The 17,119-nt window shown below is 35.4% G+C and overlaps 1 protein-coding gene across 1 annotated transcript in view; it reads left to right on the top strand.

The window, feature by feature from the left end:
* Positions 1-203: 203 nt before the first annotated feature.
* The window catches only part of LOC140164383 (uncharacterized), a 169,469-nt gene continuing 152,553 nt past the window's right edge, over positions 204-17,119 (top strand). The window contains exon 1 of the mRNA XM_072187658.1: positions 204-521. The gene's annotated coding sequence lies outside the window, so the exon portion shown is untranslated. The remainder of the gene's footprint in view (positions 522-17,119) is intronic.

Below are 17,119 nucleotides of genomic sequence, written 5' to 3'. Positions count from 1 at the left end.
TGTTAACACAAGTAAAATTTCAATATCGACTTGAGACAAAATCACGGCGAGTCAGATCCAATAACACATACACGAGCTATTATCTGATAACTTGGGGCGGCAGTATATAACATGCAAGACTGGAGATACACCACGCATGTATGCACCTGCACCCATTACATTTCCAATATTCACTTTTATCACCGATTGCATGCGGTAAACGAGTAACACACTGTGTGAATCAGCTACTAGCAAACGCGATTTGTGTGGAAGTTGGTTGGAGGTGAGACATACGTCGTTCTTTGTGTGGAGTGTGGATGCTTCAGATGTATGGCTATTACTTTCACACACAAAAAAACTTTGACAACATCACAATGGATATTATAGCCTCTGATTTATCACTTGCCAGAGTTTGACATGTAATATATATAAGTACAGGATTCCTGTATCATTATCCCGATTTGTGATTGCAATATATGCCATTGGAAAATATCTGGCGATCGCTTATTGACGATTTTTCAACTGTACGAACGCACCTGTTGGTAAGTTGTCAAGTGATACATTGTGTAGTTTTCTTAATTAAAAATAATGTTCTCGACTGTTAATTGTTTGCGATTCGTGTGGTTACAGGGTGTATCAAAATGATTGTTACTCATCAGCTTTGTCGTCTAATGGAACACCAGCTTCTTCCAAACTCCACATTAGCTCTTCTTCATAAAAGAAGTACATAAATCTACAAATAAGGTGGATGTTATACTGCATTTTGATGTGGCATGGCAGTCTTGGCCATGCTCATTGGATATCAGTGGGTACTAATCATTTTGATACACCCGGTATTATAACACTACCCCGCTACTAGCAGTTATGGTGTTATACAGTCTCTTACGGTTGTATTGTTTTTACGGATGAAATCCCCACAATACTTGTTTTTTACCGAATTCTATTCAAGATCGACTGATTGACTTTTGTCACAATAAAATGTTGAAGGAGGTGACACATACATATTTTGAAATGGACAGAAAAACATCCACGCGTAACTTTGTCTATAGTTTGAGCCACGAATGTCTGCAGCTGTAAGTCGAAACGTCATAATAATAAATAATAATACCAATTTAGAAATAAAGTATATTTCATTATGCTGTAATAAAATGTAACCTTATATTCAAATATTAAAATACGTAATATTGAATTACATACAAATTTAAATACATATGAGATTTTCAACATAACACTTCGCCTTATGTTTGCTTTCCAACATCGGGGTCATTCCGATGATAAACACTATGAAATTTGAATAAGCAGAGTGCGTCACAGATGAGTACACGGCTGAAAACATTTCGTCAGCCTGCTGCCATAACTCACTTTTCAGCCAAATTGAGCTTTTTGCCTAAATCATGTCTCAATTAGTATGTGCACCTGGTGTAATAATGTCGTTAACATTGACCAATCATAAAGGAAATCTTGAATGGGATGAGTTAGGCAATTTTGACAGTAAAAATGGTGAGTTAGGCATTTTAACACCATTCTAACTCAGCTGTTTGTCTGAAGATTTTGCTCTGATATTTGCCTAAGTCCATGAAGTTACAGGCTAAAGTCATTGCAAGTCACATGTAATCACCCTAATGGTTTCTGATGATTCCTTTTAATTTGTCTCGTTATCATTTGTTCTTTCCGAAAGATTGATGAATAGGTTTATATGTATGCTTGAACCATATTTTGTACTATTCCTCAAAACTACAAAAAGTAACTTGGGCAATTATGACAGCAGATTGACACTTTACGGGTTAATAGGGATGCGTTAGTCCAAAAATGAAAAACACTGCACTAGTCCGAAAAAACAACATGCGCTATAATAGTCCGGAAACGTGCGCGGTATTTGTCAGCTTCGAATTAACGCAATGTCGGACTGAAGCATTTTTCCAGATTCGGTAAAGCGCATAGCATTTTAGATTCGGACTAGTGGTGTGTTAGACTGGTAAAGTTACTGTGGCTAAGAACAATAATCCATATTAATCCATCAACATGGTCAAGGAAATCAAATTGACGTTTCAAGACCATGATGACATTTGCTCTTTCCATACTTTTGATCATCAGATAAGCAAAATTTCTGGCAAGTAAATGCTTGGTTACAGCTAGTGCCGGGAAAGCTGATAATTAAACACAATGGATGATACAACTAAAGCAAGATTTAAAATATTACAAATTGAAAGCCAGACCCAATATTAGAAATATGACTCAAACAACTATCTTTCGAGTAAATTGAATAAGATTAATTTTTACTTCTACATTAAAATAATATACTGGTTTCATTGCAAAATCTAGTAGACTTTAACAAAAGGTTACTTTATAGCTATAATGTTTTCGTCCATATTTCGTGCAAATTACCTCCGACATTTCTAAAGACAAGCACTTCGTTATGGAAGTGTTATTTTCTCCGTTCTACTTAACAAATGAGAAATTTGATTCTGCTTAATTTCATCACGTTTTTGTGTGTTAAACTATCGTATTTCCCACTTGTCTGTGAGTATTAGTATCCTACACGTGCTTGCATTATATTGTATCTATCCTGTCCAATTGCTTAATTAGTTTTTATTACATTCATCGTACACGTCGAATCCTTTATAATCTTGCACTTGTACTTGTCGAGATTTGTTTTGCACAAGGATAGAGGAAGCTGTGTGGCATTCCCATCATGCAATGGAATTTACAGTTCTTTGCTACAAGGTCATGGGTTTCCAGATAATTGGATCTTATCAAAGAAGCGCCAACTTATCACTTTGAAACCAATGAAAAAGAACAGAAACCATGTAATGTCGTGCATCAATATTATTGTAATTAAGGGCTCTGGCATCAACATTTGCAGTATTTTTATGGGACCTGAGTGCACATCGGATATATCAAGTGCATTCTGAATAAGAAGAATGTCCTTCTGATATCAAATAATTTTGATATTTTGAAATTTTGAAATTCGCGATACAATGCACATTTTATGGCAAATGATATTTAACAGTCATCTAAGTTAACTTTATAAATCTAATGATATGTACTTAAAGTGTATGTAGCTGGGATGAAAAGCCGACGATCAACTGAAAATGTTGACCTTTCGTATTAAAGATACCGCCACTACTATACATCCCTGTCCATTTCCAATGCCTCACTCTCCTCCTCTCTACCCTCTTTCTTATTAGATGCAACATATGATGTTCTATGTAAAAATATATGCACCTGCTATACTCTTCCTAGAAGTATCCTACCCCATTGTACACGGCTAGCTCTAGTAAAAACAAGCCAATTTACGTGAACTTAATCCACTTGTCGTTAAAGTTTTCACAAACGTCATTTTATAAACTGATTTTTTACATCATGATCACACACAAAAGTATATTCCAAGCTTGACGTTTGGAACAAAACAAAGCCAATTTACGTGAACTTAATCCCCTTAACGTTTTCACAAACGTCCTTTCATAAACTGTTTTTTTTTTTTTTTGATCACACACAAAAGTATATACCAAGCTTGGACCAAAAATATTTTAACCTAATTCAATCACTGATTTTTTGCCCAAACCAAAATAGATTTCCAATAATTGGTCTTTTAACTAGATAATACATAACTTGTAATTTTGTACTGCATGAGGAAATATTAAAACTATCTATTAAATTGACGAATTTTGTGCTTTTGAACCGCCTTCCGCAAACTCTCTAATGTGGAGTATTAGCATACTAATACTATGCAATATCTTTTATTTTACACCTTCCGTGTCACTTTTAATAATAATGATAATTTACAGTTGCATGTAAACAGGAGAGGAGAAATAGAAACAAATCTCGTACCTTAAGCACAGTTAGCAGGTACGTAAGAAGAATAGAAGAAACGGAATTGTTTGCTCAAATTTGGGTAGAAAATATTAAAGTTTAAGTGATATCAGTAATGGTTATAGCATCGGTAATAAATCAAAGACAGCAACAACCAAAAACACGTATAATTATTGACTATGTTTGTGCAATATTGTGCGGCCTGGAGGATTACCAGTTTCAAGAAAGATTATCTGATGCGCAGCATTAGCAAATAACTACTATGTATACGATGAGAGATGTAAATCATTGAAAGAAGTGCCTTACTTTGCAGAATCGGGAATTAAAGAGAGATTCAGAGTTCAGATTGCTCCGTGTCAACGAACTTCATCATGCAACAAATATTCCAGGCGGAGTACTGGTTATTGAAATATTTTTACGCTTGATAAATTAGTGGAAATTTTTAAAAGTATGTTTTGTTTTCTTGTTCTTTCTTCTTCTCAATTAAAGTGTGCCAGCAAGAGCTTTCTCGTCGGTGTTCGAGAACAATCTGTGCCCCCCTCCTCCCGAACTGCCTCCCAAAATGCTTTAACATGCAAATTGAAAATGAAATTGTAACAATGGTTAACCGATGTACTTGTACGTATAAAAAAGCTTTAAATTTGTTTTATGAGATGGGAAATTAGACTAGAAACGCGCTATATCACCGTAAGAGCATGTGAGTGATTAAAAACTGTGAGTGCGTAATCAATCCCTTTAAATCTATTATCTATACATCTCTTTTTCTATTTGTTTTGTTTCTTTCGGTTTACTGACTGTTTTACGGCGTTGGCATCACATTGTATGTCGACAGCTGGCAATTACGATACCGAGTCTCACAATGTAACTAAGTATCAAATTCCTCAATTCAATTCTCAAGTCAGAGACTCGTCATCATTAATGGAAAAATAATCTTTTTCTATAAATTATTACCCTGCCATAATTGAACCTAATCCGTTGAAATTATGAAAACGTCTTAATTACCAGTGTTTGTTTCCTGACTTCGGTGTCATATTATTGTTTCTTATAATCAATCTTACATCACTTTTATTCATTAAAAAGGAAAACAAAAATATACAAGTCTAGATCAGTGCCCCATGTTGATGGTGGCACGCAAGACATAAGTATAAACACACACAAATATAAAACATGTTACAAAACATTGAATAAAAAGGCATAATATAAAACGACAATCAGAAGAGTAAAGAGAGCAGCCTAAAAACAGACCAGACACCCAGATTAACAATATAAAAATATTAAATTTCTAAAAACGGTGGACAAATCCAGGAAGGCTCTTGTTTTGAATGAAAAATACTGAAAGATGAAACAATTGCCAGTTTTGAAAGATTATCCCTGAATATTTTGAAGGAAGTCGGGTTATTGCACAGTTTCAAGATTTCTTTTAAACGATGAATATTGTCTGGTGTAATATATCCTCTTGAACCTACTTCTAAACAAATAAGACTAAATTCGTAACCAGAGTCTTCAATGTCAGCGACCAGGGGGGCATATTTATTGCACTTTCGAACATGAGCTTTAGCAACGTTGAATTCAAAAGGGACAGTTAGCTCAATGATGACTAATCTTTTAATATTTTTCCAAAAAAGACAAATGTCAGGAACCAGGTTTGTAGTTGAACATTCAAAAGGAATTGTTGTGGGGGTGGAATGTTAGTTGCTCTGGTTACCAAGTCGGACAAAATTTGGGGAAGACTAACATCAAAGCCCAATTTAATGGTTTTGACAATATAATTGAGAATGTTGTTGTGTCTCCATGTGAACCGACCTTGTTCAAGGGAAGTTTTGCAATGGTTAAGCACGTGGTGGAGGCCCGGGGGGGTCACTCCCATTGGGGCCTGTACACCATCCGCGATAATGAAAACGCGTAAAAAGGGTAGTTTTTCGTGGGTAGGTACGATACGCGCGTAACGCGTTTAGGGTGTCAAAAACATGAAAAAAAAAAAAAAAGGGTAGCAAAATTGCAATTGCTAAATACGCGGAAATGAAATTTAGGGTATGAAATTTGATGCAAGGAATAAAATCCCTGTTTAGGGTATTGTTTTAGCCAAGGGTTAAATCCTTGTTTAGGTGCTTTTCAAAAGTTGATTATCGCGGATGGTGTACAGGCCACAATGGGAGTGACCCCCGGGGTGGAGGGTCTCACGGTTCCCGCAAGTTCTGAATTTATCAGATGCTGCTTTGCCCCATCGTTTGAGACTGGTCTTATTATTCATTGTGTCACCAAGGGCATTGACCAAAAATTTCAGGACACCGTGGGGAAGATTGTAAATAATGCTCTTCCAATGGTGACATGTTGTTTCTAGAGCAAGAAGATCGAAAAATCGCCCTTGAACAAGGAGAGTTTTAACATGCGATGGAATCCCCGATGGAATCATTAATCACCTCAAAATGTCACAAACAATTTGGACATATCGTCATAAGAAGAAGTGTCTTCAGAGAAAGTTAAGCGCTTCCAAGTCTTTGAATACCCATTATAATGTAGGAAAGAAACAGAAACGAAAATTTTAGACAGCATCAAACAACTCTTGAAGAAAGGAAGGAACATGTAGAGAGATGGAATTGGAATCCAAAATACACGGAGACATGACTGTAAAATAATCTGAAAGAAGATAGCTGACGATAAGGGAAGATATTCGGAAGGACAACTTTTAGAAGGTTAAGAAAACAATAAACAATAACAGGAACCCGAAGTAAAATAACAAGAAGTTATCCGATCGCAAACAGAAGATAATAACCCTGTTAGACAAAAAACGGACAGAACGTAATTCTACAACGAATAGACGTGTATGGGCCGCATTGAAGAGAGAAATATTTTAAATGTTTTAAGAGCATACTTCAATACTCTACTCTAAACACATGTCAGTAACCAAGCAGCTCAGTGTCCAACTGACTCAACAGCAAAATGCACTACACGGAACAGCTTCCTGGGGCACATTCACAGGCGAATACTTGGCACCCAGCAATGGAAATCTGTGAGAATGCGAATGAGAATATAAAAGAATGTTGGTACTTATTTTGGCATTACTGCATAAAAAAGTCCATATCTATCCACATTTATGTGCCATATAGATATCCCAGCAAACACAAAAACGTTTTGAATAACGTTTTAAATAAGTTACATTTTGGCTTTTGGTTTAGGTAAAAACGTTTTAATAACATTAAAATGTCGGGTTATATAAAGGTCATGATAACGTTTTAAAACGTTTTGTATGAAAACACACTACGACAATATTTTTAAATGTTTTCAAAAAATGTTATTGTAAAGTATTTTTACAAACATTTTTGCCAAATATTGTGTCAATACTTAAATAACATTATGTTGAAATATTCGAACCCAGCAAACACAGAAATGTTCTTAAAATGTTTTTTTCAAAACCTTTTAATAACATTTAAATGTCGGGTTACATAAAGGTCATGAAAATGTTTTTAAAATGTTATTGAAAATATTTTGGGCAAACATTTTTCGCAAAATATTTTTTCAACCCCAAAATAACATTCTGTTTAGAATGTTTTGTATCAAGTTTTCAAGAATATTTTTGGAATGTTATTAAAACGTTTTAATATCCTTTATATAACCAGACATTTAAAAGTTTTCTGTAAAACATTTTTGTTTGCTGAGCAGTAGATTATCAAAAAATGTTTTTTAAGGTTATGAAACCGTTTTATACTCTTAATATACCCTTTATATAACCCGACATTTAAACGTTTTCTGACAACTTTTTATAACCTTTTGCGAATGATGTCGAAAACGTTTTGTGTTTGCTGGGATGTTTATAGGGTGCTTTTGTACAGACATTCAGTGGGGGACCTATTTATTCTAGAAACGCAATTATTTCACCTATTTATCTAGATCTTTAAAACAAATGGAACATTGCCATGATGAAAAATACCTATTTAATACTCCTGGATGCCATAGCTTCAAACAAATCTGTCAAATGGCATTATGTTGTCCAACTGGTGGATATCTTGCAAACTCAGTACGTACATTACAATGGCATCCTGATAAGTCCACGTTGAAACACTATCACAAATATCATTAATGATGGTCTCAGTGGACATAGATTCTTGTCAACGTGTCGTGCTGTAGGATTTTGTTGCGGTTTGCATTACATTAAATAGTACACAAGCCAAATTTGATAGCAAAACTGATTCCTGGTTGAGAGTGTATAACCAGCAACACGTGCAACTTTATATGTGTATTCAGAATTGTTCCTGTGTTAAGCCAGAAGCCAATCTCATTCTTTATCTGGCATACCAGGCAAATATAAGAAGGGTTTTGAAATCGTATTTAGAATTAAGGAATATGGAATATTCCCGGGGTAATATTATATCCATCATTCTATAGTATAACCAAACGGATGCTTACAGCAAGTACATTTGTTATGGAATATTATAATATTCAAGCCTATTAACCCTAACCGCCTAAGGGCTTTTTGGAGACGGGAAGGGAAAGAAGGAAGGAATAAACAGAGGAAAGAAGGAAAGAAGTTGCTTGCTCTGGGTGGGATTCGAACCCGAGACCCCTCGCATCGCATGCCAGGCACTGGGTCGGCGACACTTTGCCACGGGTCTTGGGCTTCGCTGGCCAGCAAAACCGTGCCTATATATCACTTAGGGCGATTGCGTCATCACACCACGTGGGATGCATGCACGAACAGCGCATATATCAAGTAGTATTTTGTAGTATACCGTCCTGTTAGGGTTAATGTCAACCACCAAGGATTGCTTTGGAACTGGAACTAAAAGTAGAAAAGCGTTTAACATTGGCAACGCTCCTTGATTATCAATTAATTAATTGTCTAAATTCAATGCACTTATTAAAAGGTTACTCTCCATCCTCGCAAAATATGTGATTGTGTGGGGGTAGGCCTATGTGGTGTGTGTGTGTGTGTGTATCATGATGAAAAGTTGAAGCTAAGTTATTTAGTAACTTTATTTCCCTTCTTCCTGCAAATTTTTGGATCTGATATGACGCTGTAGATATTATTCGTAGCTGCATGCCTGAAGGCAGGGTAAAGCTACACACGTTTGCTATTCAGGCAAGGCTTTCTAACCAAAGAAAAAACTGAAGAAGAAAATAACATCTTACATTAAAGACAAAACTTGCTATCTGATATGTTGAAATGGTTATCAATAAAATTAAAAAACAGCACATTCCCATGAAAATTATGATTTTGATTGTAATATCACCTCTAGCCGTTGGTACACCTTAAAGATGTCCTGGCCGGTCCCGTTATAATATGCAGAACCTAAAGGCTCCGTCCTAATCAGGTTAATTGAATCTTAATTGCGACCCTATCAAGCAATACAATGACCATTTGATATTAGTAATTTAAAACTATGACCTGATTAGCACAGATTACTCATTTGTCAAAAGTGTACGGCACTTCGTGTATATTATTATTAGGTATGGCGAAATTGGTGTTTAAAGTTTAAACAATAATAACGTTTGTGAAAGACTAATTTGAGGAGGTAATACATAGCGAAAACAATTTGTCATTACATATTACTAAATGTAATATCAATATTTAGGATTTAATCATTACATTGATTACATCGTATGATTTTATTCACCTACAAAATGACATTTTCCCCCAATATTGTTTTGTGCTCTTTAGAATTGTCACCAAATCACAACATTATATCTAAATACATTACAGTCAATAAAAGGTCTCCATGGTTCTTTTTAAAATAATTTTAATAAAATTGTGAAATGATAGAAATTGTATTTGAAACACATGAATAACAAAATAGCAGAAAGTACATTTATATACCATGAATACGAGCTTACATTAAAATTGAGGTTGGAAATTGGGTCATATCCAAAGAGTTCAACTTCATGTACTCATCAAATTAAATGTTTCACAATATTGATAAAAAATCAACTTGGTCAAGTTTAGCATACAAATTGTTCTGAATTCTTAGCGTAATACTCGTGTATGTACAAACTTCCTTCAGTCTAATGTACTTTGTGTCACAGGTAATGACTATATTGGATAGAATGATGTTTTCTCAGAATACCAATATGGATTAGAGATAATCATCTATAGACTACCGAGATATTGGCCCGGGATATTGGGAGGTGCTTTGGCTCAGGGCATGGTTGCTGGTTGTCAGTTACGGCATGGGACGGAATTGAGCATGCCCTTTCTTTGTAAGTTGTAGTATTTAAAATGTATTTTCGGTATTGGAGTTGACATCATTAGCGGCAACTTCTTTAATAAAGGAAAGAAAACAGAAGCGGTTGCTGCACGGTTACTCTGATGCTAGTATTAAATAGCGTTTTTCTTAGTTTTATCTATGAATAAACACTTCAAAGAATAAGAAATTAAAAATAAAGTCACCACTTGATATGGTGGCCAAAACTGCGAGTAAAACTAAAAAACCAATAAGAGCCACAAAAAAAACCATGTTAGCTGAAAGCTGAAAAGACATGCCGAGAAATTATTGAATAAAAGAGATTGGTGCAATTTAAAAGGTTGTAGCATCATATCCTGTGTATACGTTTTAGTGGGTATCGACCATGAAAAGTCTCTCCAGGTTGAAAAGACCGCGGTCAGCATAGCAATCTATAGCACACGCTGACCGCCTTTGACAAGGTCAAGACACCCGAAATTCCTAACAGACTCTGAGTCTCTTTGTGTTTTTCCCTAAATATATTTGGAAAGTCATTATGGCAGACATTGGCAATGTTCAAGAAACCCAATTTTCATCTGTTTGTGATATGAGTCCCTTTGTGTTTTTTACTATTTGTAAAGTTATTATGTCAGACATTGGCAATATTCCAGAAACCCATTTTTCAACTGTTTATTTTGATTTTATACACAATTCTAAAGTTTACATTACATAATGCCTCCTTTTGTATATGTTGCCTGTCATTGGGAAATACAATGTTTGAAAATTGGCATGTAAGGCGCCAGTGCGCCAATCATGATATGATAAGGCTCACCATTAGGCCTACTGCCTTGTTGTTGCTACATGAGAAAGATACAATAAATAGCGTATTTAAAACATGACGCAAGTGGCTACTGGAAAAAGTGGTAGGCAAACTGTGCGCACCCAAATAAATAATCTTCTTTAAAATGCGTATGTCTGAGGATATGTGACATCGTCTAGAATTTCTAGTTCTGTTGGTTAAGCAAAGTCACGTTTTTACTGATCAGATTTTGCAGATTGTGTTACTTTTTAAAATTATTTTATCAGTATTGTTGAAGGTTTATCAAAAGAGAAAACCCATACCTTGAATACCTGAACTGGAAGTTTATAGTTGAATCTTAATAAAAATTCCTTTAAAAGGAATAGGGCGAGCAAATGAAAAATTGTCAAGAGAAATGAAAGAATGAGTAAGTCTTCACAATTAAAAACAGGGAAAATATGACACAACATCGATTTCCAATGGGGGAATAACACAAAACGTATAAACAAAGTTAAAAGAGTTTTTAGCTTTATACGTTTATACGTTTGTTATTCCCCCATTGGAGGTTGTGTCATATTTTCCCTGATTTTAATCTTATCTATTGCTTATCCTTTGTTCTCTGCTGGTCAGTTGGAACAGATTTTCCCTGTTTTTGTATTAACCCTTCACACCATAACAGGAGACGTTTTATGTTAACATTTTATATAAAGCATTGTTATAAAACTTTTGTAGATAATAGTTATTTAAAACATTTTCGTAATCATACCTAGAGGTTTTTTATCATCAGATAGAAAGACTTCTGCTCATCTTCTCTGGTGAGACAACAGGGCAGGGTATCTTTCCATATCAAAGTTTAAAAATCTGTCATATCAATTTCCTCAATATGTTGTTTTGATACAACTTATGAGGGAAAAGTTTGATTTTACAATATTTCGATATTATTTTTAACTTTGTAACTTTATTATGATTAACATAACTGTATTTCAAAGCGTCAAACTATATCATTATTTTGTCCCAACAAAAATAATCCAGGGAATAAAATATTCATTCATATGTTTATTTATTTTATTCAACCTGAGCCGTTTCTACTGGTGCACATGCATTCTAATAATTAGCAAGCATCAGCAAGCACTATTTGTCACAAGATTTGAAAAGTAAATAGCATATGTACACACTGAACACAATGCACATACAAGCTGTATTTAAGTACATGCCGAAGCTGTCAGTACAGTATAAAATTATATATATGACCTTCACGATGCTATTAATTTAGCCCAAAGATTAGGAAAACTAGCAAAACTGGTGAACTGGTACTGTTCAAATAAAAACATCTGCAAATCTTGCTGCAATTTCCAAATAGTATTTCTAGTACTTAAATAATTATTTTGTTATTTCTTTTAATACAAACACATTACTGCCTATGACGACTTTATCGTATTACTTACATATCAAAATCAAGTAATAATTACAAAACTTGCAGTAAACTATCACCTCTGTGGGTGTTTGGGATATAACCGGCACGAATATTTTCCTCAACACTGCGGCATGTGAAAAAGTAGGTCAATATTCAGAGAATATAGGGCGGGTGCGGCACGCCGCACCCGCCCAAAAAGGTATGGAGGAAAGAAAGAATAACGGAGGAGAATTGCGTTATATGACATAATGGAAGAAGCGGAAGAATGGAGGGGTATTTTGGATGTGATTGTCCATGTTTCTGCACCGGGACAGGTTATACATTGGTTGTAAATAGCTTGTTTTTTGCCCGATATCGGCATCCAGGTGAATTTTGGTCAGTAATATTTCAACGAACTCTCAAATAATGAGAGACAGTATACTAACGCATCAAATCTCATCTTTTGCTATACGCCTATAACTATATATTCTCACAACTTCCAGTCCTGGTCAATCGGAAGAAGCGTATCGTTTTTTGTGACGTAACTTCCGTAGCTTATCGGAAAAGCGATTGCTGATAACAGATAAGTCACTGGCAAGTCGTATAGCGTTAAGTAGTTGACAAGAAGGCAACTTTGTCGTTACGGCGATGTAAAAACGAAAAAAGATTTCCCTCAACACAATCCACCAGCCTTCATAAACTCTCTTCAAGTTTCCAATTTTCTTTTTTTAAATTTCTAAAATTTCAGAATTGTACATTTTCAAGACCATATTTTGAATCAGCATGAAAATGCATTAAAATGATTACAAACAAGCCTAGTGGTTCATTGGTTCTTATTGATAGTTCTTGATATTTTGAGAAATATCTCAAAACTTGGGACTTTTCATGTTGAATCCTATAGCTAGAACAAAGAGGACTAACAATCAATTTTCACACTTCGTTTACAGCATTAAATCGCCTGAACCTTTTTCTCCTCAAATGTTTGGAAACAAACGTTTTCAAACAGGAGGCAAGAAGGTATCAACAGAACATCGCTGACAAGTGACCATCTCGTGATGTTAACACAAGTAAAATCTCAATATCGATGTGCGATAAAATCACGGCGAGTCAGATCCAATAACACATACACGAGCTATTATCTGATAACTTGGGGCGGCAGTATATAACATGCAAGACTGGAGATACACCACGCATGTATGCACCCATTACATTTCCAATATTCACTTTTATCACCGATTGCATGCGGTAAACGAGTAACACACTGCGTGAATCCGCTACTAGCAAACACGATTTGTGTGGAATTTTGTAGGAGGTGAGACATACGTCGTTCTTTGTATAAAGTGTGGATGCTTCAGATATATGGTTATTACTTTCATCACACACAAAAACTTTGACAACATTACAATGGATATTATAGCCTTTAATTTATCACTCACCAGTGTTCAACTTGTAATATAAATAAGCGCAGGATTCTTGTATCAGTATCCCGATTAGAGATTGCAATATATGCCATAGAAAAATATCTGGCGATAGCTTTTTGACAATTTTTCAACTGTACGAACGCACCTGTTGGTAAGTAATCAAGTGATACATTGTGTAGTTTTATTAATTAAAAATAATGTTCTCGACTGTTGATTGTTTGCAATTCGTGAGGGTGTATCAAGATGATTGGCACTCATCAGCTTTGTTGTCTAATGGAACACCTGCTTCTTCCAAACTCCACATTAGCTCCTCTTCATAAAAGAAGTACTACAATAAGGTGGATGTTATGCTGCATTTTGATGTAGCAGTCTTGGCCATGCTCATGTGATATCAATGGGTACTAAACAATCAATGGGTACTAATCATTTATAACATTAATATAATACTGGACATATACCACTGGCAGTCGGGGTATTATAAAGGTTTTTTTGCGGTTGTATTGTTTTTACGGATTAAATCACCGCAATACTTGTTTTTTACCGAATTCTATTCAAGAACGACTGGATGAAGGAGGTGACACATAAATATTTTGAAATGCACAGAAAAACATCCATCATTGTTTAGGATATACTTTGGTTAACATAACCTGGTACCTTAATTATTTTGCGTACTGTATTCAGACATGTCATGATTCTAAATGGCTGTCAGAATAACGAACAAATTAACATGATAAAAATGTCACAACAAAAGACTGGTTTACGATTCAGACTTGCATCAACATGGTCAAGGAAATCAAACTGACGTTTCAAGACCATGATGACATTTGCTCTTTCCATACTTTTGATCGTCAGATAAAGCAGAATGTATTTCTGACAAGTAACTGCTTGGTTACTACTGGTGCCGAGAAAGCTGATAATTAAAAATGGATGATACAGCCAAGTCAAGATTTAAAATGTTTGCAAATTGAAAGAATTAAAATATTTAAAATATGACTCAAACAACTATTTGTCGAGTAAAATTTAAATAAGATTAATTTTTAATGTACTGGTTTCATTGCAAAATCTAGTAGACTTCAACAAAAGGTTACTTTATAGCTATAATGTTTTCGTTCATATTCCGTGCAAATTACCGCCGACATTTCTAAAGACAAACACTTTGTTATGGAAGTGTTACTTTACCTGTTCATGGAGGACCTCCATGACCTGTTCTACTTAACAATTGAGAAATTTGATCCTGCTTAATTTAATCACGTTTTTTTGTGTGAAACTATCGTATTTCCCACTTGTCTGTAAGTATTAGTATCCTACACGTGCTTGCATTATATTGTATCTATCCTGTCCAATTGCTTAATTAGTTTTCATTACATTCATCGTACACGTCGAATCCTTTATAATCTTGTACTTGTTGAGATTTGTTTTGCACAAGGATAGAGGAAGCTGTGTGGCATTCCCATCATGCAATGGAATTTACAGTTCTTCGCTACAAGGTCATGAGTTTCCTGATAATTGGATTTTATCAAAGAAGCGCCAACTTCACTAATTCATGCTGTCATACATCACGTTGAAACCAATGTAAAGAACAGAAACCATGTAATGTTGTGTGTAAACTGAATGTTATTGTAATTAAGGGCTCTGGTAGCAACATTTGGAGAGTATTTTTTGTGGAACATGATTGCACATCGGACATGTCGAATTGCATTCTGAATTCGAAGAATGTCCTTCTGATATCAAATAATGTTGATATTTTGAAATTCGCGATACAATGCACATGATGCCTCACCTCACCTAGGCTGTTTCATCCTCTGTAGTATGAAGCCCTCTTTAAGAATCTTCCATTTCTGTCTGTCTTGCGCATCCCTTGCCCAAGTGGTGCCTCTATATGCTGTTAAGTCGTCTCGCCATCTTCGTCTTTGCTTTCCTCTTCTACGCTTTCATGTTCTTGGTTGCCACTCGGTGACTCTTTTTGTCCATCTGCTGTCGTTTTTTCTTGCCACATGTCCTGCCCATCTCCATTTTGCTTCCCCCATCATTTCCATGATGTCTTTGACTCCAGTTTTACTTCTTATGTCACTGTTTCTGATTCTGTCACGTAAAGCTATGTTTAGCATATGTCTTTCCATGGCTCGCTGTGTCGTGGTGAGTTTTTGTTCTAGATCTTTAGTTGTCGACCAGGTTTCAGCGCCGTAAGTCATGGTGGGTAACACACATTGGTCATACATAAGCCTCCTTAATGTCATTGGTAGCTTTTAATCGCAAAGGATGTCTTTGTACCTGCCAAAACAACACCAGCTAGCCTTGATTCTCAGTAAGACTTCCTCTCTTGTGTTGTCCTCCATTTTGACCGTCTTGCCCAGATAACTATCTACTTTCTCTATCGGTTTATTGTCAATTTTAATGGACTCTCTAGTGTCAAAGTTGGTCATGTATTTCGTTTTCCCTTTGTGTATTTTTAGTCCAATTTTCCTGCTCTCAGTGTTCAAACTATTTAGCTGAACTTCCAAGTCTTTGACTGATGGTGATGTAAGGGCTACATCATCTGCAAACCTCAGGTCGGTTAACCATTCTCCATCGATGTTAAAGTCTAGTTGTTTGAAAATTTGTTCCATGGCAGCTGTTAATATTTTTGGAGAGATTGTGTCCCCTTGCCGTACTTCCCTTTGTATGTGGATAGGCTTGGAGACATCCTTATCTATGTGGATTGTAGCTGTGGCGTTTGTGTAAATGTCTTCTAGAATCTTAACATATCCTTCGTTAACTCCAATCCTTCTTAAGGCTGCAAATAAGTCACTATGTTCCACCGAATCAAAAGCTTTCTCATAATCTATAGCCTATACAAAGCTTCAGCTGATACTCATTTGCTTTCTCAATCAGTTGGTTCAAAGCATGCAGATGATCAGTTGTTGAAAAGTCCTCTCTGAAGCCTGCCTGCTCTCTAGGTTGATTTTCATCCAAGATTATCTTGATTCTATTCTGAATGATTCGTGTGAAAATTTTATATGCATGTGACAGCAGACTAATTGGTCGGTAGTTTGTGATATCCTCTTTATCTCCTTTCTTATGTAGAAGAATAATCTTGGCTTCCATCCAGGCTGCTGGTATCTTCTTTTCTGTCAATATTTGGTTGTAGAGTCTTGTTAATTGGTGATGATTTCCGCACCTCCTATATCCTACCTCCGTCACTGGATATATCATCAGTGCCAGGTGCTTTGTTGTCTTTCATTTGTTTTACTGCTGTCTCTACTTCTTTAACAGTTACATTTGGTATGTCTGTTTGATCTGGAGACAAGAAGTTTGGTTTTAAATATTTTTACCTAATTCAATCACTGATTTTCAACAATATGTGGTGTTTATTTTGCCTAAACCAAAATAGATTTCCGATAATTTGTCCTTTAACTAGATAATACATAACTTGTTATTTTGTACTGCATGAGGAAATATTAAAACTATTGTTCTTAAATTGACGAAGTGTGTGCTTTTGAACCGCCTTCCGCAAACTCTCTAATGTGGAGTATTAGCATACTAATACTCCGCAATATCTTTTATTTTACACCTTCCGTGG

This window comes from Amphiura filiformis, chromosome 11 (assembly GCF_039555335.1).
Source record: "Amphiura filiformis chromosome 11, Afil_fr2py, whole genome shotgun sequence".
In the NCBI taxonomy this organism is placed as follows: domain Eukaryota; kingdom Metazoa; phylum Echinodermata; class Ophiuroidea; order Amphilepidida; family Amphiuridae; genus Amphiura; species Amphiura filiformis.
The sequence above is the reverse complement of the archived record's forward strand: the minus strand, read 5'-3'. Positions and strand labels throughout refer to the sequence as shown.